The 27,938-nt window shown below is 43.4% G+C and overlaps 1 long non-coding RNA gene across 1 annotated transcript; it reads right to left on the bottom strand.

The window, feature by feature from the left end:
• Positions 1-17,571: 17,571 nt before the first annotated feature.
• On the bottom strand, positions 17,572-19,991 carry LOC133233963 (uncharacterized). The gene is made up of 3 exons (XR_009731937.1): positions 19,658-19,991; positions 18,932-19,267; positions 17,572-18,240 (listed from the first exon to the last, which is right to left on the bottom strand). It is a non-coding gene; the product is annotated as an uncharacterized LOC133233963 (long non-coding RNA).
• Between the last annotated feature and the right edge of the window lie 7,947 nt (positions 19,992-27,938).

The following is a 27,938-nucleotide window of genomic DNA, read 5'->3' as shown; positions in this document are numbered from 1 at the left end:
TCTCCAAATTTCAGGTTGCCAATAGGTCTGTTTCTTAGTTGTATAAGACAGCATAGGAGGAACAAATTGATTACAATGCCTTCTAGTGGCATGTATTGGCCAAGGAAGAGGAATCCTATCCCAATCCTCGAATCTGCCCTCAAATGTATCATTGGCCAATGGGTCCTCACCTGGATTCGGGTTGCTCCAGTCCTGAATAGTATAATCTCCACCTCCTGGTATCCTATAATCAATCCTTGAATCATAAGTACAAGATGTCCAAGTCGGACACCCTGTACGACTGTCTATGGTGTTCCATACTTTGTCTGAAGGAACAACCTTATAACAATTCGGATATTTTGGTGGAGATTTGAAATGCAGGGTTACATAGGGGTCAAGAATCCTGGGCATACGAGCCAATAATACACAAGCTGACCGATGACGTAAAGACCAGGAATCTGTTATAATTATTTTTTTAGAGGCCCCAACACATCCTTCTTTGGTGAGGGTAATAAAGCTTCTAGGGTCATTGGGGAAGTTAAAGCAAACAGGGAAATCACCTGTTAATCCCCTGAAGGTATAATTGAAGTTAATAGGATATTTATCTCTAGTGTAAGAAGTATAGGATCCTCCCAAGAGCAGAGGTTGGTCTGTGTTGACCCGTATAGGCTCATTATTCCAAGTAATAACTTGGAAAGTTGGAGGATCTGGGAGATATGCCCAATATTTGGTTGGAATAGGAGAGGCGCTTACCTGACAGGAAAGCAAAGCAAGCATGACAATAAACATTTTCTCAGGAGAAGCTGGAGATCCCTGTAAGGAAGCTATTTCCCGTGCCTGGGGGCAGAGTGTTTTTATTTGTCCCCAAGTGGGTATGGAGGCATTCCGGGTCGCCTGAGTCAGGCGGCTTGACACCCTTTTGTGAAGCAAAGGATCGGGGGGAGCAATATCCTGTATGTGAAGTTGAGACATCTGTTTTGTGGGCGGATCCGTTCCCTGCTCATCCGGGATTCCTGATGTCAGTTGCTCCTATGTCAGTGATGTTTCCTGTGCTGGCGGGGGGATCAAGGGCAGAGAAGGCCCCTTCCTCTTTTGGGGTCACGGCGGCCATGGAATCCGGTATCCAAGGGGCTGAGACATGGCGAATCAATCTATCTGGAACCCAAATTGGAGAATCTGCGTCCTGTGGAAAAATACAAGTATATCCTTGACTACTGCTTAACAATGGGTCGGAACCTTTTCATTGTCAGGAAAGGAGGTCCTTCCATTTAACTAATGGTTTTGCATTCAGCTGCTCCGGGCACCAATGGCGAAGCATTGCAGTAATTCCAGCTGAATCAGTATTTAAAATATTTATTACAAAAAGAGCATGTTGCAAGAGGTGATGGGGAGAACTATATTTAAACTCCCCTTCTTTTAGTTTTTGAATTTGAGTTTTTAACATTTGATGTGCTCTTTCCACAATGGCTTGTCCTTGTGGATTATAAGGGATGCCTGTATTATGTTTAATTTGAAACTTTAGACAAAATTCCTGAAAAGACTTAGATGTGTAAACAGGAGCATTATCGGTTTTCAAGGCTTTTGGCAGACCTATATATGAGAAACAAGTAAAGAGATGTTGTATTACATCTTTAACTGCTTCCCCTGTATGAGCAGTTGCAATAACAACATAAGAAAAGGTATCTACTGTTATATGAACAAAAGACAATTTTGCAAATGAAGAGATTTGAGTTACATCCGTCTGCCAGAGTGCATTAGGTTTAAGACCGCAAGGGTTAACTCCCATAGGTAAACTATTTACAGTAGTGGGACAATGAGAACAGGAACGAACAATCTCCCAAGCAGATTCTTGAGGAATCTGAAATTGATATCTTAGCGCAGTAGCATTTTGATGGTGGAGTGAATGAGAAGCTCGGGCTTCTTCAAAAGCAGAAGCCACTGTGACCTTAGTTAGTGAATCTGCCAGGTCGTTTAAGGCATTTAAAGGTCCAGGCAACCCAGAATGAGCCCGAATGTGGCCAATAAAATATGCTCAGCTTCGTTTCCAAATTTGCTGCTGCAGTTTAGTTAAGTGAAATATTGCAGTTTTGTTCTCGGGCAGGACCGCAGTCTCAATGTGTGGAAACAGCCTGACCACATACTGAGAATCAGAGTAAAGGTTAAATTTCTCCTCTGCAAACATAACAAAAGCCTCTATAACAGCTGTGAGTTCAGCTCTCTGGGCCAAAGTCTCCTGCGTATGTAAAACTTTATGCTGATCTTTTGTAACTATAGAAGCTCTACCATTAGCAGACCCGTCAGTAAAAACCATTTGAGCATCTGAGATGGGAGAGTATTTACATCTAACAGGGAAAATAACCGGGTGTTTAGACATAAAATTTAGCAAAACATGTGAAGGTAAATGACGCAGAACTTGGCCAAAATAATTTCCTATAGCAATCTGCCAATCCTCATCAAACATTAGAAGAGCATCAAGTTGTTCTTTATTATATAGAATTACAATTTCTGCTGGTTCTTTACCAAACAATTCAATGCTACGTTTTCTCCCTTTCAATATCAATGTAGCTATCAGTCCTGGATAAGAGGCCACTACTTTTTTAGCCTGGGCGGGGAGATGGACCCATTCTAGGAGGCCGTTTTGCCATAAAACTCTCGTAGGTGCTGTTGGAGTAGTTAGGCAGAGGAATTGCCAATTTGTTTGTAAATTAACTCTTTTTGCACAGCTATCAGATAAAGCTGCTTCCACTTTTTCTAAGGCCTCCTGAGCCTCAGCAGTTAATTGTCTCTTAAAAGTTGGATCAGGATTCCCACGTAAAATGTTAAAAAGAGGTTTTAATTCAGCAGTGGTTAATTTTAAATAAGGTCTGATCCAATTAATGTCGCCTAAAAGTTTTTGATACTCATTTAAAGTAACAAGGTGATCTTTTCTCAATTTTAATGGGGCATGAGTCACAGTTTCTGAATGATAACCCGTCCTAAGTAAGTTACGGGCGGATTGACTTGAATTTTCTCTGGGGCAATTTTTAAGCCTCTGTCTGTTAATGCCTGGATTAAATCCTGGAGGACAGTTTGTAAATGAGCTCTATCAGGGTGAGCTATTAAAATATCATCCATATAGTGAATCACATAAAGTTGTTCATATTTAGCCCTAATATCTTCTATAGCTGCCTTAACAAATTTTTGACATAAAGTAGGGCTATTTTTCATTCCCTGGGGCAACACTTTCTACTGAAACCTTAAGTGAGGCTGTTTAAAATTTTCTGCTGGTAAACTAAAGGCAAATCGCTTTTTATCCTCAGCATTTAAGGGGATGGTGAAAAAACAGTCTTGCAAATCAATTACAATAATATTATATCCTTCTGGGACGGCTACTGGGGAAGGAAGCCCAGGTTGTAAGGCCCCAATGTATTCCATAGTGGCATTAATAGCTCTTAAATCTTGTAAAAGTCGCCACTTGCCAGATTTTTTTCTTAATAGCCAAAATAGGAGTATTCCAGGGGCTATTGGAGGGCTCAATATGTCCCAATTCTAGTTGTTCAGAAATTAACACTTCGGCTGCCAGTAGTTTTTCTTTAGTTAGAGGCCATTGTTCTACCCACACCGGGTCCTGAGATTTCCATGTAATGGGGTCAGCAGCAAAAAAAAATGGCCTCCATCAAAAATTTGGATACCCTAATCCAGTATGGAACTTTCGAGGAGCCAGGCAAATTGGCTCAATTATTCCTGTCTACTGTTTACCTCACCCTTTTGAGGGGTCATAGCCCATTTGTAGCATTTGAAAAGTTACTTTATCATCAGGGCTAAAAAGTAATATGCCCATTTTAGACAGCACAGCTCTCCTCCACAGGGAAAAGGGGAGAGAAGGAATTACATATGGTTGGAATGTTCCACGGGTATTCTCAAATTGCCAGTCTAAAATTTTAGCACTTTTAGCTACTGCAGGAGCTCTTCCTATGCCCACCAAATCATTTTCAGTAGTATGTGTGGGCCAGTAACTGGGCCAGTCTTTCCCAGAAATACAAGAAACGTCTGCTCCTGTATCTAATAGTCCTTCAATAGACTTGCCACTAACAAGAATAGATTTCATAGGACACTTCTTAGTAATTTCTGTTACCCAAAAAGCCATGTCACTAGATCCAAATCCTTTGTCCTGCCTTTCATTTTGGTTGGCTGTTTGCCCAATTGCATTATGATAAGGCAAAAGTAAAAGTTGGGCTATTCTCTGTCCCTGATGTATTTGGAAAGTTTTAGTTGGGGGTGAAATCATTATCTGAATTTCTCCTGTATAATCTGAGTCAATTATTCCAGGAATAATTGTAAGACTTTGTATAGCTAAGGAACTTCTGCCTCGTATAATTCCTACCAGGCCTGTCGGTAACGGACCTTTAACTCCTGTAGGGATTTTTATAGTGGGGCTATCTGGTGTTAATATTGTTGAGGTGGTGGAACTGAGGTCCAGTTCTCCGCTGCCTGGGGTTGCTCTGATGAGCTCTGCAATGGGACGAAGGGAATGAATGGGTTCAGTGAGGCTGCCGCAGTCATTGTCGGGGCCTGGGGCTGGCCCCTCAACCCGTTTCCCGACTGCTGGTTGGGGCCTAAAAAGGCTCCATTTCTATGAAATCTTGACCTACAGTCCCTTGCCCAATGATATCCTCTCTGGCAGCGAGGGCAAAGAGACCTAGGATTAATGGGCAGGGGGACAGGGTTTTGTGGAGCAGACACAGCTGGTTGGGCTGGATTAGGCAGATAAGAACAGGGTGTTCTTTGAGGGCAGTCATGAAAAGTGTGTCCCTTCTGGCCACAGGAAAAACAAGTTCCAGGGAATGCATTCCTGCCTTGGTTATTGGTATCACCTTGTAATGGCTTATTTTTGTTAGTAAAAAAAGATTGGACTGCCTGCTGATAAGAGTTCCCTTTTATCACTGCAGCTATAGCAACACCCTGTAGCATTGACGGTCCTACATCTGCACACTGTTTCATACAATCAATTAAAGATCCAGTTCTTCTAACAGGGTGCAATATAGCCTGGCAGGTAGAATTAGCATTTTCAAAGGCCGAGTGTTTTGTTAACAGTTTAGCTGCCTCAGAGTCAGAAATTATTCTCTGGACAGCTTCTGAGAGTCGTGAGACAAAATCTTCAGGACTTTTGTTTAATATCAGATAGAGTGGCACCTGATGCCTTACCATCAGGCAATGAGCACCAGGCAGTAAAGGCACAATCAGCCACCTGTTGTATAGCAGTCCTATCTAATTTCATCTGTTCGTCATACGAGGGGTAGTCAGCCTGTCCAAGTAATATAGGTTCAGTGATATGTTTAAAGTCTCCATTTTGGTTAGAAAAAGCATATATACGAGCGAGATCATCATATTCAGATTTCCAAAGTATAAAATGTCCTCCGGACAGGCAGGCCCTAGCAATTAATTTCCATTCTCGAGGTGTTAACCATTGGCCTGTTAAATTTTCTACTAGCTGCATCGTATATGGGGCTTTAGGCCCATATAAAATACATGCATTTTTAAGTTCTTTTACCAAATGAAAAGAAACAGGCTCCCAGTCGATAGCCTTTTATTCTCTTTCATCATTGTCAAAAATTAAAGGGAAACAAGCCTGAAGTTGGGTATCGAATTTCTCGCCAGGGGCAGAAAAGGTCTGTCTCCGTGGGATCGATATTGGAATTTTCCCACTTCGATAGGGAGGTGACAGCAATAATGCAGGTTTAATAGGACCTGTACGGCTTGGTATGGGAGGTGGTATGGGAGGTGGTGTGGGAGGTGGTATGGGAGGAGGTGGCAATGGCATAGGTTCCACATTCTCTGCTCTGTACTCTGGAGCTCTTTGAACTGTTTGATATCCAGAGGTTACATATGGATTAACTGGGAAGGTCTCTTGGGAATCCCTAGGGGCATATGGCCTGATGGGAGACGTTTCCCTTAAGTTCTTTGGAGCTGATGGTTTCACAGGGGAAGTTTCTCTTAGGCCTTTTGGGGCATCTTTGTTTAAGAAATGCTGATCTTCATTGGAGTGATATTTAGCTGTTATCTCGTCTAAATTCTCTTTTTCTTTTGGGGAAGGCTGATCTTGTTTCTCATCCATATCTTTAAGTTGTTCCTGAGTAGTCATGGCTGCTAACATTTTTCTTAGTTGCCAATAGTCAGGCGGGTCTTCGTTTTTCTCATTTTCCTCAGGTTTAACTACAGTTTCGACCTCATTTTCCTCTTTACTTAGTTTTTTTTTTTTTTAAACTTTACATAATTGTATTAGTTTTGCCAAATATCAAAATGAATCCACCACAGGTATACATGTGTTCCCCATCCTGAACCCTCCTCCCTCCTCCCTCCCCATACCATCCCTCTGGGTCATCCCAGCGCACTAGGCCCAAGCATCCAGTATCGTGCATCGAACCTGGACTGGCATCTCGTTTCAAACATGATATTTTACATGTTTCAATGCCATTCTCCCAAATCTTCCCACCCTCTCCCTCTCCCACAGAGTCCATAAGACTGTTCTATACATAATTGTCTCTTTTGCTGTCTCGTAAACAGGGTTATTGTTACCATCTTTCTAAATTCCATATATATGCATTAGTATACTGTATTGGTATTTTTCCTTCTGGCTTACTTCACTCTGTATAATAGGCTCCAGTTTCATCCACCTCATTAGAACTGGTTACTCTTTTAGATTCAGGGGCAGGTTTAGCTACAGCATTTTTTTCACTATCCCTTTTAAGATGTACTTTTTCTGAATCCGGGGCAGGGTCTAAGACATCTCTAATGATATTTCATAAGGAAAAGGCGTCATTAGGCACCTTTTCTGAGCCATGTTCGGAATGGTAAGCTTTTAGCTGTTTTCCTACTTTCTCCCAGACATCTAAGTTAACAGAGCCTTCATCTGGAAACCAGGGACAGTGCTCCTGTACAAAGGAAAAAAATGATTGAATGGTAGATTTTTAAACTTTGATTCCTCTTTTATTTAATAACTGTAAAATTACTCCTATAAAGAGCTGTCTTTCATTTGATTCAGTGTTACCCATGTCAGAAAATTAAGTATAATAGAAGATAAAGCTTTTAGCTTTTAAAAGCTCAGGCTTTTCTTTTGCCTTTTAACATCAGAAACCATTTTCTCTCTCTAAGTCTAACTCTTTAACACTTTCAACACTTCCCACTCCTCTCACCCTGTCTATTCTACAGGGGGGTCCGCAGCACCCTGAGTGGGGTCCTAGCCATCCTGCAAACTGGAAGAACAATAGGGCTGATGACCCAGATTGTTCCGAGAAGGGGGGGCAATAGGGCTGATGACCCTGATTGCTTTGGGGAGCTTACCTTCAAATAGCCTGTCTCAGACGCCACCTGCCGGGGTCCAGCCCCGGCTGATCCAGGGTATTCGAAGGAGAGACGGTGTCGGCGACCAATTTATTTAAATATTCATCAAAGATATAAAGAATAATAGAATGAGGATAGCTCAGTGAGGAAATTCAGTGGAGAAAAGAGGCTGAATAATTCAGCCAGAAGGTGAGAGAAAGAACGACATGGGGAGACCAAGCTTTGGTGAACAAGGCCCGCACTTTATTTTCCAAAGTAGTTTTTATACCTTAAGTTATGCATAGAGGATAATGGGGGAAGAGGTAGAGTCATGCAGCAAGCCAGGCTTTCTTCCTGCAAACTTGTCATATGCAAAAGTTTAGGTGATTTGCATCATCTTCTGGCCCGGAGGCCTGTTAACATTATAAGACCCTTTCTTCAGAAAACTTATTTTTCTCTAAATGTGAGTAGTCAGGCGCCATCCTCCAAAAGCATTAAAGTTGCATTCCTATAGGGCAAAGGTGTGGTGGGCTGTAACAAGAAAAATAATTAACTCAAGGGTCCAAAGTTACAAACATTAAAGGTACTCCTTACACCAATTATATTAGTCAATACACTGCCAGGGACACAGCAGGTAAGGGATATGGAGACTTAGCAGCAAACATTGGCCCAACAAGTGAAAAACCCTTCACCAATACAATTTCTAATCAATCTTTTAACTGCTCAAAGGAATCTGTATTTAGACAGTTTAGAACATCTCCTGCCTCTCACAGTTGGGAGGCTCTGAGCAATCGCATGTGGCCAGAAAAACCTATTCAGGCAGGCTAGAGGACTTCCAAAGGAGTTTGCAGGTTGAAACACTATCACACCCAGAAACTGTATTAACTGGAGCTATAAGTTAACTCTTTTTTTCAGAGAGAGGTAGTCGGGGACAGCCCCCCCGTAAAGTCAGAGGTGTAGATGAGAGCACAAAGCAGAAAGTAGGCAGACTCTGGTTTTGGGGGTAGATGCTCGAGAATTTCCAGGGGGACTCCTGAGGCTCGATCCCACCTTTGCGTATGCCCAGCCTCCTTCTTCATGACCTTTGCCATGGGCAGAGCTCGCTCCCAGCAGTTCGTCTAGTCAAGGCTGTGGTTTTTCCTGTGGTCATGTATGGATGTGAGAGTTAGACTGTGAAGAAGGCTGAGCGCCAAAGAATTGATGCTTTTGAAATGTGGTGTTGGAGAAGACTCTTGAGAGTCCCTTGGACTGCAAGGAGATCCAACCAGTCCATCCTGAAGATCAGCCCTGGGATTTCTTTGGAAGGAATGATGCTAAAGCTGAAACTCCAGTACTTTGGCCACCTCATGAGAAGAGTTGACTCATTGGAAAAGACTCTGATGCTGGCAGGGATTGGGGGCAGGAGGAGAAGGGGACGACAGAGATTGAGATGGCTGGATGGCATCACTAACTTGATGGACATGAGTCAGGGTGAACTCTGGGAGTTGGTGATGGACAGGGAGGCCTGGCGTGCTGCGATTTATGGGGTCGCAAAGAGTCAGACACGACTGAGCGACTGAACTGAACTGAATACAGGGATCCAAGATTCCTGTACTAGTCAGGGAACTAGATCCCACATGCCACAACTGAGATCCAGAGCAACCAAATAAAAAAAACTAAATTATAACATAAAAACGTCATAGACAGCATAAATAAACACAATGTTATCCATTGCCGGGGACCAGCCCCGGCTGATCCAGGGAATTCGAAGCGGGGACGGTGTTGGCGAGGATCAGGAAACAACTGCTTAATTAAACGTTTATTAAGGATATAAAGAGTGGTGAAATAAGGATAGCTCAGCGAAGAAATTCAGTGAAGAAAAGAGGCTGAATAAAATTCCAAAGCAGGGAATTTACGTCACCTACGAAGGCCGCAGGTGTCCTCCCGTTCTCCCGAAGGAGAGGAGACACTAAGGCCTCCCCAGTCAGATCTTAGAAGCCCAGGCAAAATTAGTAGGCTTGACGAGCTTCCCTGCCTCAGAGGAAAAGTTCAGCTAGAAGGTGAAAGAAAGAACGACATGGGGAGACCAAATTCCGGTGAACAAAAAGGCATACTTTATTTTACAAAGTAGTTTTATACCTTAAGTTGTGCACAGAGGATAATGGGGGAAGGGGTAGAGTCATGCAAAGACAGCAGTTCCTGATCCTTATCGAAGTCAGGCTTTCAAACTTACCATATGCAAAAGTTTAGGTGATTTACATCATCTTCTGGCCAGGAAGCCTGTTAACATTTTAAGAAACTTATTTTTCTCTAAAGGTGATTATTCTAAAGTCAGGCGCCAGCCTCCAAAAAACACTGGAGAAAGTTGCATTCCTATAGGGCAAAGGTGAGGTGGGCTCAATCAAGAAAAGAATTAACTCAAGGGTCCAAGTTTACAAACATTGAGGCAACTGCTTACATTTCTATACACCCATTATATCAATCAATACAATGCCAAGGACACAGTAGGTAAGGGATATGGAGACTTAGCAGCAAACATTGGCCCAACAAGTGAAAAACCCTTCACCAATACAATTTCTAATCAATCTTTAAACTACTCAAAGGAATCTATGTTTAGACAGTTTAGAACATCTCCTGCCTCTCACAGTTGGGAGGCTCTGAACAATCACATGTTGCCGGAAAAAACCTATTCAGGCAGGCTAGAGGACTTCCAAAGGAGTTTGTAGGTTGAAACACTGTCACACCCAGGAATTATTAACTGGAGCTATAAGCTAACTCTTTTTTTCAGAGAGAGGTAATGGGGGACAGCCCCCCATAAAGTCAGAGGTGTAGGTGAAAGCACAAAGCAGAAAGTAGGCAGACTCTGGTTTTGCGGGTAGATTGCTCGAGAATTTCCAGGGAGACTCCTGAGGCTTGATCCCACCTTTGCGTATGTCAAGCCTCCTTCCTCATGACCTTTGCCAGGGGCGGAGCTCGCTCCCCACAATCCATATATTTCTAATGAATTTTATAAAGAGTGTGTACATTTCCTTTTAAGGAAAAGACTTGAACATTAACAGAAATAAATTAAGGAAATTTAAAAACAAATAAAAAGTAACCGAAACTTACTATGCCAAACAATAGGTGTCAGACACAGAGGAAAATACATGATCCGATCTATATGAAATCCTAGAAAAGTAGATCTAATCTTTAGAGATCAGCAGATTATTGGCTGCCTCTGGTTGATTAAAGTGGTTAGGAAAAGGACAAAAGAATATTCGAGGTGATGGATTCATTCTGTATCTATTACATATATAGGTAATCCTCAACCAACACAGATGTGAGCTGCACAGGTCCTCTTGCACCTGGGTTTTTTGATAAATACATACAATGACATAACCCATGATTGTTGAATCCACAGATGTTAAACTGAGGCTACAGAGGGCTGACTGTAAAGTGTACACATTATTTTTGACTACATGGAGGGTCTTAATAATTTTTGCTTTCAAATAACTAAGTTTTCTAAAGGGAGTGGTGCTCAGAGATATAAATTGTTACTTTCATCTCCACCTTCCTACTTCCCATCTTCATGTTGAAATTTAAGAGATGCCTCAAGTTCAGGCAAGTCCATATACGTGACTTGTCACTTCCCGTCTGTTCCACCAGGGGCCTCCCCCATAGTTGTCACTGCTTCTTGTTTCTCAGTCCCAAACAATGGTGTCATTCTTGGCTATTTCCTTTCCACCAACTCCAGATACAAAGATATGAATTGAAGAAAAATAAAGTTGATTCTGTCTTTCAAATGTATCTAGTCTTACCCATATATAAGCACTTGCTTTATTACACTACTAGTACCAGTCAGCAGTGAAGTGGATTTTAAGTCAATGGTGCTTTATTAACTGCCCATGTGCTTCTGCTGCTGCTGCTAAGTCGCTTCTGTCGTGTCCAACTCTGTACGACCCCATAGATGGCAGCCCAACAGGCTACCCCGTCCCTGGGATGCTCTAGCCAAGAATACTGGCATGGGTTGCCATTTCCTTCTCCAATTCATGAAAGTGAAAAGTGAACATGAAGTCGCTCAGTTGTGTCCAACTCCTAGCAACCCCATGGACTATGGCCTACCAGCATCCTCTATCCATGGGATTTTTCAGGCAAGAGTACTGGAGTGGGTTGCCATTGCCGTCTCTGAACTGCCCATGTAGATGAAATAAAATCAGTCCAACAGAAGTCAGTTCCAAGTGAATAGTGGATCTAAATGGGATGGTAAGAAAACCTGGAAGAAGATATAGGGGAATATCTTCTTAATCTCAGATAGGCAAAAATCCAAAGACAGGAAATTGTGTCTACTTTCTTCATGCTGCATCTCCAGTGTAGATGCCCATTATTAACAGAAGGAACCTAAAGGAAACTTCAACACCTTCTGGAGAAATCTACACATATGCAAGTACTTGAGTCATTGTGAAGACATACATTGTTCTTAATAAGATTGAATGTGAGAAATGTCACTTCTTATTAGTCTAACATCTAATGCAATCCTAATTAAATAACATTCAGAGTGATTTTCAGGATAAACTGAGTCTAAGCTTCACACAGGAAAACTGAGCAAGAATACCTCAGGAAACCCCTGAGGGGAAAAACTCAGGTCAAGTGATGAGGTGTCATAAGGCCTACCAGGAGATGAGACAGATTTTAAAGCCATGATTATTATTTTGTTGAAGATTTCAGGCCACTGTGTAATAAAAAGTGCATTACTGCCTCATGAACCACCACTAAAAATACTGCCAATTATTTAGGTTCTGACTTGTTAGGTGCCTCCCAATTCAGAGATCTCAGAAGTGTGAAGATATATGTGCCTTGGACTGGCCTTGAAGCATGGATTCTTAGAGAGATAAAGCAAACAATGAAAAAGCCAATATAAACTCTCAAACATGCATAATTTTAGTAGAAGATTAACATAACATTTCAGATAGTTGGGAAAAGGGAGATCTTTTCTTGACTGATAGTGAGAAAACTAGGTAGTCATCTAGGAAAAGATATTCTTGTCTCACACTTTATACACAGACACACACACCCTACAGCTGGCCCAAAGGTGTGCAACCAAAAGCCAAGAGACAAACAATTGTGTAGAAGCCAAAAGATAACAATTATTACATCCTCAGACTAGGAAGGCCTTTCCAAATATGTGAAGAATCTGCAAGCCACACAAACTGATAATCTGACTGCATAAAAACGAAGCCCAGTGGTGAGGCCAACACTGTCCCAGAACTGAAGTGAAAATCCAAAAGGTAAGATTGGAGGTAGCCTATCCCCCAGCCCCAACACATCCTGTTTTTAGAGTCCTCATTCTCCCCAGAACCCCACCTACATAGCTGGTGTTCCAATTTATATGGGACCTCACTCAGTTCCTAGAAGAGGCTCACTTTATATAGAAAGCAGGTTGAATGGTGTCCCCGAAAGATCTGTGCTCCAGAAACTGTGAAGGGATCTTATCTGAGAAAAGGGTCTTTGATATCCATTGACTTGCTCCACAAAGGGCTGCTACAAACCATAGATTTGTTTAAAACATTTTTTTTTTCAAGGGAATGATGTGTGAAGGCAATAAATCAAGACTCAATAAACCAAGATATGCCTGCGCTTAGTGCAGCCTAGGAGGATGCCTCGGTGCCCCCTACCCACTGACCTCACAGAGAAGGGACATACAGTATTGCAACGTCAAAATCTCTTGGAGCTGGCCTGTTCTCTGCCTCCCCTGATGTCCTACAAGCTCTTCTGCTCTTAAGGGGCTCTTAAAGTAACAGCTCTATTGAGATAAAATTCATATTAACATGCAATTCATCCATTTAGAGCTTACAAATCAGAGGCTTTTATTATATTCAAAAATAGCCATTACACTATGTAATTTCAGAAACTTTAAACACCTCAAGATGAAAACCAGGGAACTTCCCTGGTGGCCCAGTGGTTGAGAGTTCACCTTGAAATTCAGGGGACTCAGGAACCAGAATCCTACATGCCATGAAGCAACTGGCTCTACGCCCCACAACTACTGAGGCTTGCACACTCTGGAGGCCATACAACAAAACTGGAGTCTGTGTACCACAGCAAGTGTTCTGGCAAAATATAGTGAAAATCCAACATGTAGCAACTAAGTCTCAACAAAACCAAACTTAAAATTAAAAAAAAGAAATATCGTACTTAAGAGTGTTTAAAATTTTAATATTTTTATAGAAATATTTTTAAATTCTAAGGTGCTCTACAACTTTCAAAAGGTTCATACATGATTTCACCTAATCTCCTATATTCCCATAATAACACTTTTTTCTACCCCACCCCTGTATTACTCTCCCCACCACTATATTTTTTAGATATATAAAATCATGAACTGTGGGAAACACACACACACACACACACACACACACACACACACACAGAAATTGATGTAGTGTGCCATCCTAACATGGGAGCTTGATCCTTGACTTCTTTAGTGATTACTGAGGCTGAACATCTTTAACTTGCTGAAGATTTGTGTGTCTTTGGAGAAACGTTTATTTAACTTCTTTGTGCATGTTCTAAACAGGTTGTTTATGTTCTGTTTTAGGAGTTCTCAATGTTAAAGGTACAAATCCCTTATAAGATGTGATTTTATCACACTAGACTTAATGTTGGGGTTGCTCAGCATGGTCAGTGGTCACTATGGACTTAGCCCCTCTGTGCTCACATTCCCTGTCCTCAAAGAATCATGCATGGTTCACTACAGAGAACCTTCTGAGGGCACTTCTGTACACTAGAAACTGACAAAGGCCAAATGCAAGCAGAAGACACAGAAAAGGAAACCTGCCTCTAGGGTGCTCCACAAATTGCCAAAGCTCTAAATTCCCTGCTACTTGGGATTTTGAAAAATGCTTCTTAATATGTAAATGGAGAGAGGAGGCCCACTGAGGGTATTTTGCATCCATTGGAAAAGTAACTTGGATCCCTTCCTCACAAAACACCACCAAAGCAATTAAGACACATACTAAGAACCAGCACTTGAAAGGAAAACTTGACAAATTTTACAAAAATTTTTGATGAGTGAATATCTTTCTTTTTAATTGAGGTATTATGGATTTTTAAAGATTTGTTAGTTTAAGGTGTATAGCAAAGTGATTCAGGGATTGAATGTCTCAGGTGCTTCCATGGACAAAATTCACTACATTTTAGAGGCCCCTGGGATATGTCCTCTACTCAGAACAGGTAATAATCCTGAAAACACAGAGCAGCATGTGGTGGTGCTCGTGGGTATTTTTTGATGGAATCAATTATTCTAACATGACCCACAGAAGAAGCCTAGATGCTAGGAGGGGGATCTCCAAACCTATTTTCAAACAGGAGGCTTTGCTCCGTTGAATATGGTAGCGTGAAACTGCACTTAGGAAGGGAAGAGGTGTGTCATGAATATTTTGTCTGCAGAGAACAAAGCAGTGTGTAGAGATGATATGCAAGCTCATCCCAGGACACTGTGCACATGGACACACTCACTGGATACTCAGCCATGTTCTAGGGGCATTGCACTGTCTCCACCCTTGATATATGGTGAGGCACTCACAGGTGTCCTGGAGAGTATGGTCACACAACCTGAATCTGTCCAATCTGTGTGTTCCATCCTCCCTGGCCACCATGATGGGCTCGGGACTGGAACAGTGACCAATCAGGACACAGGGCCAGGACTCATGCTGGAATCAAGGGGAAGAGGAGCTCTCCTTCTGCTGGAAGGGTTGGGGCCAGCGAGGTCAGTCTACAGCAGTGGGAGGGGCGTGAGGTCGGCCTGGGGCGATTGGTGACCTTCCTGCTCCTGTCAGGGCAGAGGTGCTAGCTTGAGAATGAGGGCACTGCTGAGCCCAGGGGTTGAGAGCTCTGGTTCCTGCTGTGGACCCGGAGCTCCACCCAAACCTGAGGCAAGCCGTCTGCCCGCAAGTCCTTCTGTTTATCTGTGAGCTTGTTGGAACCACGCTGGGTTTTCAGTCCAGCGGGCTAAGTGGAGACCCTGGAAATGCAAGTGTGTGGGTTTTGGCTGGCTTCAGGGAAGAAATGCCAGATGACACTGTGAGACTCCTGTGTAATTGGGATTCAGGTGATAGCTCTTGAAAGTGAAGTGATAAGTCCTTCAGTCGTGTCTGACTCTTTGCGAACCCATAGACTATATGATCCATGGAATTCTGCAGGCAAGAATATGGGAGTGGGCAGCCTTTCCCTTCTCCAGGGAATCTTGCAAACCCAGCAGTCGAACCCAGGTCTCCCGCATTGCAGGCAGATTCTTTACTGGCAGAGCCACAAAGGAGGCCCAAGAATATTGGATTGGGTAGCCTGGCCTTCTGCAGTGGACCAGGATTTCTGATACAGAAATCAAACTGAGCTCTCCTGCAATGCAGGAGGATTCTTCACCAGCTGAGGTATCAGGGAAGCCCAGTATCTCCTAAGACCAGCTTCTAATTGGAGGATTACCCTAAAGAGTCTTCACAGGATTAAGGTAGCAACCTGCTAAGGTAGCAATCGATGTCCTTATTCTAGAGGAAAAAACTGGGGCTCTAAGAAGGGGGTAACTCAGCTATAGCAAGGCAGTGTGTACCCAGACAAACCACCCAATTCCTGCTGTTAGAACTCAGGGAGGCCACATGGTGGGGCTTGTCCGTGTGACAGGGGCTAAGGCACCCTGCCCCCACTGGGTGCTGTGGGGACCTGACTTGGTAACTGCCGTCTGGCAGCTCTGAGACTCAGAGAAGCAGTTTGCCCTGAAGAGAGGAAGGGCACCTCCCTTCACCCACCCCACCACACCCTCTGGGTACTCCCACACACTCTCCCCTTTCTCTTGTTTTGTGAGGAAATTAGAGTCATGCTCATGTGACCACATTGGCTGTCCAATGTTCATAGGCTACCACTGGAGCTGCTACAGGAGAGGCCAAGAGAGTTTGCCGCTGAGTATCTCTCTTTCCTTTGCACCATCGGGGCCCTCTCCACACTTGCACACCAGAGGCCTTTTCTGAGACATGTAGGGACGCTCGCTCAGTTTGCAACATGTTGTATCCACCACTGTCCTTTCAATTCCTCCCTTGAAACTCAGCTAATGTGCTCCTTTGCATTCATCATGGCCCCACTGGCTGTCATGGGAGGGACAGAACTGACTGTGAATCCAAAGCTCAGATCTGATAGCTGGGAATCTGTGTATAAAGGACCTGATTATTCATGCTGTAAAGGCTGAAATGGGCTCCAGGGGTCCAGAACTAGGGCTTGCGCCAAAGGGACTCCACAGACATTTTGATGCCTGGGGAGGCTTCTGGCTATAGTGGGTCTGGGGCGAGTTTCTTGAGGTTCTGAAGGCCCACTGTGTGCAGGATCATGGTGCATAGAGAAGAGAAGGTGGCATCTACCTTGGAGGTGGTAGAAGCTCATGGATGAGCCAGAAAGGCAGGCAGGTCCTGAAAGCACCTGAGCTGCTTTCCTGAGGGTGTGATGAGGGGAAGAAGAAGAGACCCAGATCTTCTCCCTCATGTAATACCCAGGGTAGGTTGTCACGAGACTAAACACTTACACAGTGATGACTATCGCTACTGTCTGCAAAAGGTTTACACTGGCATGTGTCTTCATCTGAGAGATCAGGCCATCTCTAAACTATACTGGCCATGGGCAAGGCCTGTCTACCCTCACATGTTTCTTGTCTTCCTTACTGAACATTCATTTCCAAGAGGGTTTATGAGCCATAGAATATTGGGTTTTCTCTAGCTGTGTCCAATGAGGAACGCTTTTTTTTCATCGGTGTTGTTGGTTTTCCAGTTCTCTCTTGGCTTACTCTCTGAATTTGTTTGTGGAACAGGAAGAGCTCAGCATCTCCCTTCTGACTTAGATGTCACATTTACAATAGCAATGCCTACCTGGAAGTTCTGACCACATTTACCAAAAGGGCTTCGTTTTGCAGATGATATCTTGAAAGTACCTACACTGTCCTTTCAGTTACCCAAAGGCTACTTCAAATGAAATAAGAACAAGAATTCTCAAGTTTAGTCTTACAATATGTGGAGAGTCAGAAAAATCCCCTGGAGAAAGGAAAAGCTACCCACTACAGTATTCTGGCTTAGATAATTCCATGGACTGTAAAATCCATGGGATTGCAAAGAGTCTAACAATATTAAGTGACTATAACCTTCACTTTCAGTCAGAAAAAAAAAATCCATTTTTCTGTCATTTCAGTGATTGGCATTGATTGTGGACACCCAAAGAATGGGAAGAAATGGAGAAATAAGAGGACTAAATGTTGTCAGGTGGGGGAGGGAGGAATGGGGAGTGCTTGACATGAATCCAGACTTTGCTGGGAAGCGGGGAGAATAGAATGAGAGGGTCCCAATGCAGACAGTGGTGATGGTTACACAGAATTGTGAAGGCCTTAATATTCCAAAATTGCATCAATTAAAGTAAAATTTATTAACAAAAACTTAACAGAAAAAAATATATAAAGCTATAAAAAAATAAAACATCACAAGAAAGCTACTCACAAACCAGATGAAAATAAGCTCAGGTGAAGGCAACTCAATCTCCCTTGGGTTGGAAGTGAGTTGTTACCATCCACTGGAAGCAGACAGGGATGGAGGCTGCAGAGAGAACCGCTTCCCAGACAAGGTGTTTCCAAAAAGGGCTCTGGGTATCTGTTCAGAGCGGGGGCCTGTTCTACCTGCAGGGGTGTGTCAGTCATCATGGGAGTCGCGGTCTTGGGCAGGAGCCAGGGCAGGCTCTCCCTGCAGAGGTGGTGACTCATCTCCTGACTTGGGTTCTCCTGCCAAAGCCTGAGCAGGTACAGGTGCAGGTGGAGGTGGAAGTTCTTGCTGAGGGGGTGGAACATCAGTGCCTGTGGCTGGGGGTCCTGCAGGCACAGAGGTCTGATATGCCCAGTGTGCTGGCCGGTACCCAGCTGGCCTGGTGTCTTTGGGAAGGGAAGTCTCAGGTCTAGATCTCCTCTCAGTGGATCCCTGGGTCCTGCACCTATAGAAACCACAGCTGTAGGGACAGGACTTGGAAGTGTAGTCTGGCTGTAATTAGAGGCCAGTGCTAGAGCTGTGAGAGAAGAGAAGTTTACCCATTCCAGCCTTTTGATATGTGTATAGGGGGACAGAATTGATGCTTTTGAAGTGTGGTGTTGGAGAAGACTCTTGAGAGTCCCTTGGACTGCAAGGAGATCCAACCAGTCCATCCTGAAGATCAGCCCTAGGATTTCTTTGGAAGGAATGATGCTAAAGCTGAAACTCCAGTACTTTGGCCACCTCATGCGAAGAGTTGACTCATTGGAAAAGACTCTGATGCTGGCAGGGATTGGGGGCAGAAGGAGAAGGGGACGACAGAGGATGAGATGGCTGGATGGCATCACTGACTCGATGGACGTGAGTCTGAGTGAATTCCAGGAGTTGGTGATGGACAGGAAGGCCTGGCGTGCTGCGATTCATGGGGTCGCAAAGAGTCGGACACGACTGAGCTACTGAACTGAACTGAACTGATAGGGGGACAGAAAGCTGCCCAGAGAACCATAAAGAATACCCAGCATAGGATGCACTCTGACTGCAGTGTGAAAGATGGGTGGTGTGAAGCCAGTCTATGCTCCAAGTCCAGCCCCAGCTCTGGGGGATTCCTCCCTGTGTGGTTGAGCACCACCACCGCCCCCCCCCCACTACATACTCACTTGCACAGACCCATCCTCCTCACTTCTGTGCTCTGCTGTGGTGGGTCCCAGGTCCTCCTGCTGCCTCAGAGGCAGGGGTTCTTGGGGCTCTGGGTCGGAGTCCAGTGTGCTGAGCTCCGTGGCAGCCTGAGACTGGGCCCTGGGGTGTGTCCCGGGTGGTTTCTGGGCAGCAGGCCTTCCTCACTTCCTCTTCATTCTCAATTGGGCTGACCCCTCCGTGGGCATGCTCACCTGGAGCCTACACTGGGCTTCACGGGCAGGGGGATGGTGGTCCGACTCCTCCCTCAGGGAGGTGAACAGAGTGTTCCCCTCATCAGCAACATCCAGTGGGAAGCTCTGAAATGACAGTGACCATCAGCAAGCCCTTCTTGGAGTATACTGAGCTGGGCCTGACCAGCATGGCTGTTGCTTCTGCCTGCTCAAACTTGTGCTCCCAGAAGAAACATGTGTGTGCTCAGGTACCCACTCGGGACAAAGAACCCTTCTGAGGGCATGGAATCATCCTGGGCAGCCGGTGCTGCCTGGATTTTCCCCATTCCGCCCAGCCTGCTCTCCCCTGGTGTGTGGACACACCCAGCCCACAGACATCTGACCCACATCAGCCTGGGCTTGCTTGAGGCAGACATACCCTGAGAATCCCCCATCCACACACACAAGGAAATGACTCAGGGTTACCTGGGTGTGATGGGAGAGGGGACCTGGCCCGGCCTGGGGCTCCCATGTTACCTTTCTGTTCCTTCAGGTAAAGGGCCAGAGGCCTTTCGGGGGCGGGGTGTGGGCCTGAGCCAGTGTCGATGGCGTTCCCACAGACTCTGCTTGTGCACTCTCCTGAGGCCCCAGAATCTGGGAAGGGGAAAAGAGCAGAACATCTTGGCAGCAAGTAATCTGGCTGGGGGCTGCTCTCCACTGTGAGGCCTGAAGACCCAGGTTCCGGATTCTGTTGGGTTCTGTTGCCAGGAAGTGACATCAATTCCTGGGTTCATTGACGAGGTCCCTTACACAAAGCTCCCCAAGGGAACCTCGGGGTTTCTGACTGTTCACTCACCACCTTAGGCCATGTGCAGGCTCTGTGACACACACACACTGCCCACCCCACAGCTCTGGGAGGACTGGGTGAAGCCAGGACCTGAGACTGAGGACACAGTTCTTTCAGACTGGCTCCTTCTTCTCATCTGTGATGTGGCCCTGGACATGCCATGTGCCCCTCAAGGTTTCCCCAGTCTGTCCATCTGCAGAGTGGGGGTCAATCTCCCATCTACTGCCTAGGTCTGTCAGTCTACAACACCTACATGCTTTTCAACCTGGGGCTGATATCACATGGAGCTTGTGCACTAGGAGTTCCCAAAGGCAGGATGACCTAGCACAGAATGGGGCAGAAACTGTCCTGGATGGGCTTTGGGACCAAGGAAAAGGCACCCCCTTCCTGCCTATTTTGAGACCCGCCCCCAATGGACAACTGAAAGGAAGACTCGAAAGTCACCTTCTCTTATACCAAAGAGGACCCAACTTTCGGGTCCTCTTTTTCCATTGAGATTCTGAGATTCTTGTTCAAATGCCCCATCTGAGCTTCTGTGAGTGGCTGAGCCTATAATGGCTCCCTGCATTCTTGTATTTTACTCTCATAATCTTGGGTCTTTTCCCCCCTTCTGGGGTGGATGGGCACTGTCTTTGCTTCTAACTTCCAGATAGATTTATAAAAAGTCTGTAAAATCTACTAATTTCCTCTCTTTTGTTCAGTGTCTCTCTCTAGATATGTCTCTTTCTTTTCCTTTCTAAATTCAGTCTTGGTCTTCCTTTTTCTCTTTCTCTCTGTCTCTCCTGTGGATGGATGGATGCCTTTGAATACACATGTATATTGTTAGCTTAGGGTTAAGTTTAGGGATAATTTAGAGTGAGATAAAGGGTTTAGGTTGGAGTTGGTGTTGGAGAATTGGACAAGGATGGTGTGTTTTTTCTTAGAGACTTGAGTGCTGTTTGTTATTAGTCTATTTTACATATGAACCACTTATAAGGTACATCAGTTGCAAGTAGTCTCTTATGTTCAGTTTACTATCTTTTTGATTTGTGAAAGCTTGATTCCCTGGCGGCTCAGATGGTAAAGCATCTGCCTGCAATGTTGGATCCTGGTTTGATCCCTGGGACAGGAAGATGCCCTGGAGAAGGAAATGGCAACGCACTCCAGTACCCTTGCCTAGAAAATTCCATGGATGGAAGAGCCTGGTGGGCTATAGTCCATGGAGTCACAAAGAGTCAGACACGACTGAGCAACTTCATATTTGTGTTTGGCACAGTCAGATTTGTGTTTTAAACACCTCTAAAGTTTGTGCATGGGTGCAGGAGGGCCGAGAGGAGCTACTCCACGTTCAAGGTCAGGAGGGGCGGCCCTGAAGAGATACCCCTTGTCCAAGGTAGAGGGCAGTGGCTGCACTTTGCTGGAGCAGCCATGAATAGATACCCCATGATCAAAGTAAGAGAAACCCAAGTAAAATGGTAGGTATTGTGAAAGGGCATCAGAGGTGAGACACCCAGAAACCATAATCACAGAAAACTAGCCAATCTGATCACATGGACCATGGTCTTGTCTAATTCAATGAAACTACCAATGCTGTGAGGGGCCACCCTAGATGGATGGGTCATGATGGACAGGTCTGACAGAATGTAGTCCACTGGAGAAGGGAATGGCAAACCACGTCAATATTCTTGCCATGAGAACCCCATGAACAGTATGATAAAGGCAAAATGATAGGATACGAAAAGAGGAAATCCCCAGATCGGTAAATGCCCAATATGTTACTGGAGTTCAGAGGAGAAATAACTCCAGAAATACTGAATGGATGAAGCCAAAGCAAAAACAATATCCAGTTGTGGATGTGACTGGTGATAGAAGCAAGGTCCGATGCTGTAAAGAGCAATATTGCAGAGAGGAGGAGCCAAGATGGCAGAGGAGTAGGATGGGGAGAACACTTTCTCCCCCACAAATTCATCAAAAGAGCATTTAAACGTCGAGTAAATTCTACAAAACAACTACTGAATGCCGGCAGAGGACATCAGGCACCCAGAAAAGCAACCCAACTCTTCGAAAGGAGGTAGGAAAAAATATAAAAGACAAAAAAAGAGACAAAAGAGGGAGGGATGGAGCTCCGTCCTGGGAAGGGAGTCTTAAAAAGAGAGAAGTTTCCAAATACCAGGAAACCTTCTCACTGCCGAATCTGTGCTGAGCTTTGGAAGCACAGAGGGCAACATAACAGGGAGAAAAAATAAATAAACAATTAAAACTCGCAGATTGCGAGCCCTACAGTAACTCCCCCTGAGGAGAAGCAGCGCAGACGCCTGCATGCGCCATTAGCAAGCGGGGGCTGGGCAGGGAGGCATGGCGCGGGCTGCATCACTCAGAGTAAGAATCTGGCCTGAATACCCTGAGCACTATCTGAGTGAAATAATTTGGGCTAGCAAACCAGACTGTGGGATATCTACCACGCGAAAAGCCAGCCCCAACCTAAGACACCACCAGGCCCACGCACGGAACAAAGGACTGAACAGAGATAGCCGGCTGCAGACCTTCCCCCTCCGGTGACAGGCAGCCAGAGCCGGAAGGGGGCAATTGCAGCCCCAGAGAGACATTATCCATAAAACTGTAAGCAGGCTTCTTTGCTAACTAAAACTTCTTGGGGGTCTGGACGGTCAACATCTGCCTGAGAAGGTGCGCTGGTTTTACACCCAGATAATCGAGTGGCGGGAAGGCGATAAGTCGTAGCATTGGTGCTCGCCAAACACCTCATCACCTGAGCTGCTCGGACCTGGGAAGAGCACAAAATGCAGGCCCAACTGAGTCTGCGCCTCTGAGGACTACCCGAGTGCCTGAACCTGAGCGGCTTGGACCTGGGAGGTGCATGCAGCCCAGGGCCAGCCTCCGATTGTTCCCGGCAGAACAACCTAGAGCCCGAGCAGTGTGGGCAGGGAGGCTACACGCGCCGTGAGCAGGGGCAGACCCAGTGTGGCTGAGGCACTGCGAGCACACACCAGTGTTATTTGTTTGCAGCATCCTTCCCTCCCTCCCCACAGCGTGACTGAACAAGTGAGCCTAAAAAAAAAAAAAAAAATTTCCCCCACTGTCCCCTTTGTGTCAGGGCAGTAACCGGACATTGAAGAGACCAGCAGACAGAAGAAGTTATAACAGAGGGAAACGCCTTGGAAGCTACAGGCAATAGATTAAAACCCCGTGGTTACTACGGACTACATAGGAAGGGGCCTATAGATCTTGAGAAATATAAGTCGGACCAAGGAACTAGCCAAAAATGAACTGAACCCACAATACTCACAACAAAACCAGAAAAAGTCCTACATATATTTTCACTATTTTTACAATCATTCTTTCTTTCTCTCTCTTTTTTTTTTAATTTTTAGGAAAAAAAATTGTTTAAGTCCTCTATTGTTCCTTTAATTTTCACTTTTATAACTTATTACTTTGCAAAAAAAAAAAAAAGACCCTATTTTTTTCTTCTTCAGCAAACTTCATATATATATATATATTTTATAATTTTTTGACCTTATTTTTTTTTCCTTCTTTTCTTCAACATTGTATTTTTGAAATTCCAAACTCTACTCCAGTTTTTTAATTTTAGCTTTTTGGTATATGTTATCAATTTTGTACCTATAGTTTTTTTTTATAATTTCTGTGACTTTTTTTTTTCTGTTTCTTTCTCTTCTTTTTTATATAACATTGTATATCTGAAATTCCAAACTCTACTCTAGATTTTTAATTTATGCTTTTTGGTATTTGATATTAATTTTGTACTTGTATTTTCCTTATAATTTTTGTGACATTGTTTGTTTTTGTTTGTTTGTTTGTTTTCTCTCTTTATGTCTCTTCTTCCTTGTTTTTTAACATCGTATTTTTGAAATTCCAAACCCTACTCTAGATTTTTAATTTTTGCTTTTATGTATTTGTTACCAATTTTGTACCTTTAAGAACCCAATCCTCAGGACCCATTTTTCACTAGGGAGCGAGATTACTGGCTTGACTGCTCTCCCTCTCTTTGGACTCTCCTTTTTCTCCACCAGGTCGCCTGTGTCTCCTCCCTAACGCCTCTCTACTCTACCCAACTCTGTGAGTTTCTGTGTGTTCCAGATGGTGGAGAACACTTAGGGAACTGATTACTGGATGGATCTGTCTCCCTCCTTTTCATTCCCCCCTTTTATCCTTCCGGCCACCTCTGTCTCCTTCCTCCTTCTTCTCTTCTCTGTATAACTCCGTGAACATCTCTGAGTGGTCCAGTTGTGGAGTGCACATAAGGAAGTGACTACTGGCTACCCCACTCTCTCCACTATTGATTCCACCTCATCTCATTTGAGTCACCTCTAACTCCCTCCTCCCTTTTCTCTTCTCCATGTAACGCTGTGAACCTCTCTGAGTGACCCTCACAATAGAGAAACTTTTCATCTTTAATGTAGATGTTTTATCAATGGTGCTGTATAGAAGGAGAAGTTTTGAAACTACTGTAAAAATAAGACCAATAAGTGGAAGCAGGAGGCTTAAATCCAAACCCTGACTCCAGGGAACTCCTGACTCCAAGGAACATTAATAGACAGGAGCTCATCAAACGCCTCCATACCGACACTGAATCCAAGCACCACAAAAGGGCCAACAAGTTCCAGGGCAAGACATACCAAGCAAATTCTCCAGCAACAAAGGAACACAGTCTGAGCTTCAAGATACAAGCTGCCCAAAGTCACCCCAAAACCATAGACATCTCATAACTCATTACTAGACATTTCATTGCACTCCAGAGAGAAGAAATACAGCTCCACCCACCAGAACACCGACACAAACTTTCCTAATGAGGAAACCTTGACAAGCCACCTGTACAAACCCACACACAGCGAGGAAAAGCCACAATAAAGAGAACTCCACAAACTGCCAGAATACAGAAAGGACATCCCAAACTCAGCAATTTAAACAAGATGAAGAGACAGAGGAATATGCAGCAGATAAAGGAACAGGATAAATGCCCACCAAACCAAACAAAAGAGGAAGAGATAGAGAATCTACCTGATAAAGAATTCCGAATAATGATAGTGAAATTGATCCAAAATCTCGAAATTAAAACGGAATCACAGATAAATAGCCTGGAGATAAGGATTGAGAAGATGCAAGAAAGGTTTAACAAGGACCTAGAAGAAATAAAAAAGAGTCAATATATAATGAATAATGCAATGAATGAAATTAAAAACACTCTGGAGGCAACAAATAGTAGAATAACTGAGGCAGAAGATAGGATTAGTGAATTAGAAGATAGAATGGTAGAAATAAATGAATCAGAGAGGATAAAAGAAAAACGAATTAAAAGAAATGAGGACAATCTCAGAGACCTCCAGGACAATATTAAACGCTACAACATTCGAATCATAGGGGTTCCAGAAGAAGACAAAAAGAAAGACCATGAGAAAATACTTGAGGAGATAATAGTTGAAAACTTCCCTAAAATGGGGAAGGAAATAATCACCCAAGTTCAAGAAACCCAGAGAGTCCCAAACAGGATAAACCCAAGGCAAAACACCCTAAGACACATATTAATCAAATTAACAAAGATCAAACACGAAGAACAAATATTAAAAGCAGCAAGGGAAAAACAAAAAATAACACACAAGGGAATTCCCATAAGGATAACAGCTGATCTTTCAATAGAAACTCTTCCAGCCAGGAGGGAATGGCAAGACATACTAAAAGTGATGAAAGAAAATAACCTACAGCCCAGATTATTGTACCCAGCAAGGATTTCATTCAAGTATGAAGGAGAAATCAAAAGCTTTTCAGACAAGCAAAAGCTGAGAGAATTCAGAACCACCAAACCAGCTCTCCAACAAATACTAAAGGATATTCTCTAGACAGGAAACACAAAAACGGTGTATAAATTCGAACCCAAAACAATAGAGTAAATGGCAACTGGATCATACTTATCAGTAATTACCTTAAACGTAAATGGGTTGAATGCCCCAACCAAAAGACAAAGACTGGCTGAATGGATACAAAAACAAGACCCCTACATATGTTGTCTACAAGAGACCCACCTCAAAACAGGGGACACATACAGACTGAAAGTGAAGGGCTGGAAAAAGATTTTCCATGCAGATAGGGACCAAAAGAAAGCAGGAGTAGCAATACTCATATCAGATAAAATAGACTTTAAAACAAAGGCTGTGAAAAGAGACAAAGAAGGTCACTTCATCATGATAAAAGGATCAATCCAAGAAGAAGATATAACAATTATAAATATATATGCACCCAACACGGGAGCACCACAATATGTAAGACAAATGCTAACAAGTATGAAAGGAGAAATTAACAATAACACAATAATAGTGGGAGACTTTAATACCCCACTCACACCTATGGATAGATCAACTAAACAGAAAATTAACAAGGAAACACAAACTTTAAATGATACAATAGACCAGTTAGACCTAATTGATATCTATAAGACATTTCATCCCAAAACAATGAATTTCACCTTTTTCTCAAGCGCACATGGAACCTTCTCCAGGATAGATCACATCCTGGGCCATAAAGCTAGCCTTGGTAAATTAAAAAAAAAAATAGAAATCATTCCAAGCATCTTTTCTGACCACAATGCAGTAAGATTAGATCTCAATTACAGGAGAAAAACTACTAAAAATTCCAACATATGGAGGCTGAACAACACGCTGCTGAATAACCAACAAATCACAGAAGAAATCAAAAAAGAAATCAAAATTTGCATAGAAACGAATGAAAATGAAAACACAACAATCCAAAACCTGTGGGACACGGTAAAAACAGTCCTAAGGGGAAAGTTCATAGCAATACAGGCACACCTCAAGAAACAAGAAAAAAGTCAAATAAATAACCTAACTCTACACCTAAGGCAACTAGAAAAGGAAGAAATGAAGAACCCCAGGGTTAGTAGAAGGAAAGAAATCTTAAAAATTAGAGCAGAAATAAATGCAAAAGAAACAAAAGAGACCATAGCAAAAATCAACAAAACCAAAAGCTGGTTCTTTGAAAGGATAAATAAAATTGACAAACCATTAGCCAGACTCATCAAGAAACAAAGGGAGAAAAATCAAATCAATAAAATTAGAAATGAAAATGGAGAGATCACAACAGACAACACAGAAATACAAAGGATCATAAGGGACTACTATCAACAATTATATGCCAATAAAATGGACAATGTGGAAGAAATGGACAAATTCTTAGAAAACTACAACTTTCCAAAACTGGACCAGGAAGAAATAGAAAATCTTAACAGACCCATCACAAGCACGGAAATTGAAACTGTAATCAAAAATCTTCCAGCAAACAAAAGCCCAGGTCCAGACGGCTTCACAGCTGAATTCTACCAAAAATTTAGAGAAGACCTATCCTGCTCAAACTCTTCCAGAAATTTGCAGAGGAAGGTAAACTTCCAAACTCGTTCTATGAGGCCACCATCACCCTAATACCAAAACCTGACAAAGATCCCACAAAAAAAGAAAACTACAGGCCAATATCACTGATGAACATAGATGCAAAAATCCTTAACAAAATTCTAGCAATCAGAATCCAACAACACATTAAAAAGATCACACAACATGACCAAGTGGGCTTTATCCCAGGGATGCAAGGATTCTTCAATATCCACAAATCAATCAATGTAATACACCACATTAACAAACTGAAAAATAAAAACCATATGATTATCTCAATAGATGCAGAGAAAGCCTTTGACAAAATTCAACACCCATTTATGAAAAAACTCTCCAGAAAGCAGGAATAGGAGGAACATACCTCAACATAATAAAAGCTATATATGACAAACCCACAGCAAACATTATCCTCAATGGTGAAAAACTGAAAGCATTTCCTGTAAAGTCAGGAACAACACAAGGGTGCCCACTTTCACCATTACTATTCAACATAGTTTTGGAAGTTTTGGCCATAGCAATCAGGGCAGGAAAAGAAATAAAAGGAATCCAAATTGGAAAAGAT

Source organism: Bos javanicus, chromosome 21 (genome assembly GCF_032452875.1).
Source record: "Bos javanicus breed banteng chromosome 21, ARS-OSU_banteng_1.0, whole genome shotgun sequence".
In the NCBI taxonomy this organism is placed as follows: Eukaryota; Metazoa; Chordata; class Mammalia; order Artiodactyla; family Bovidae; genus Bos; species Bos javanicus.
The sequence above is the reverse complement of the archived record's forward strand: the minus strand, read 5'-3'. Positions and strand labels throughout refer to the sequence as shown.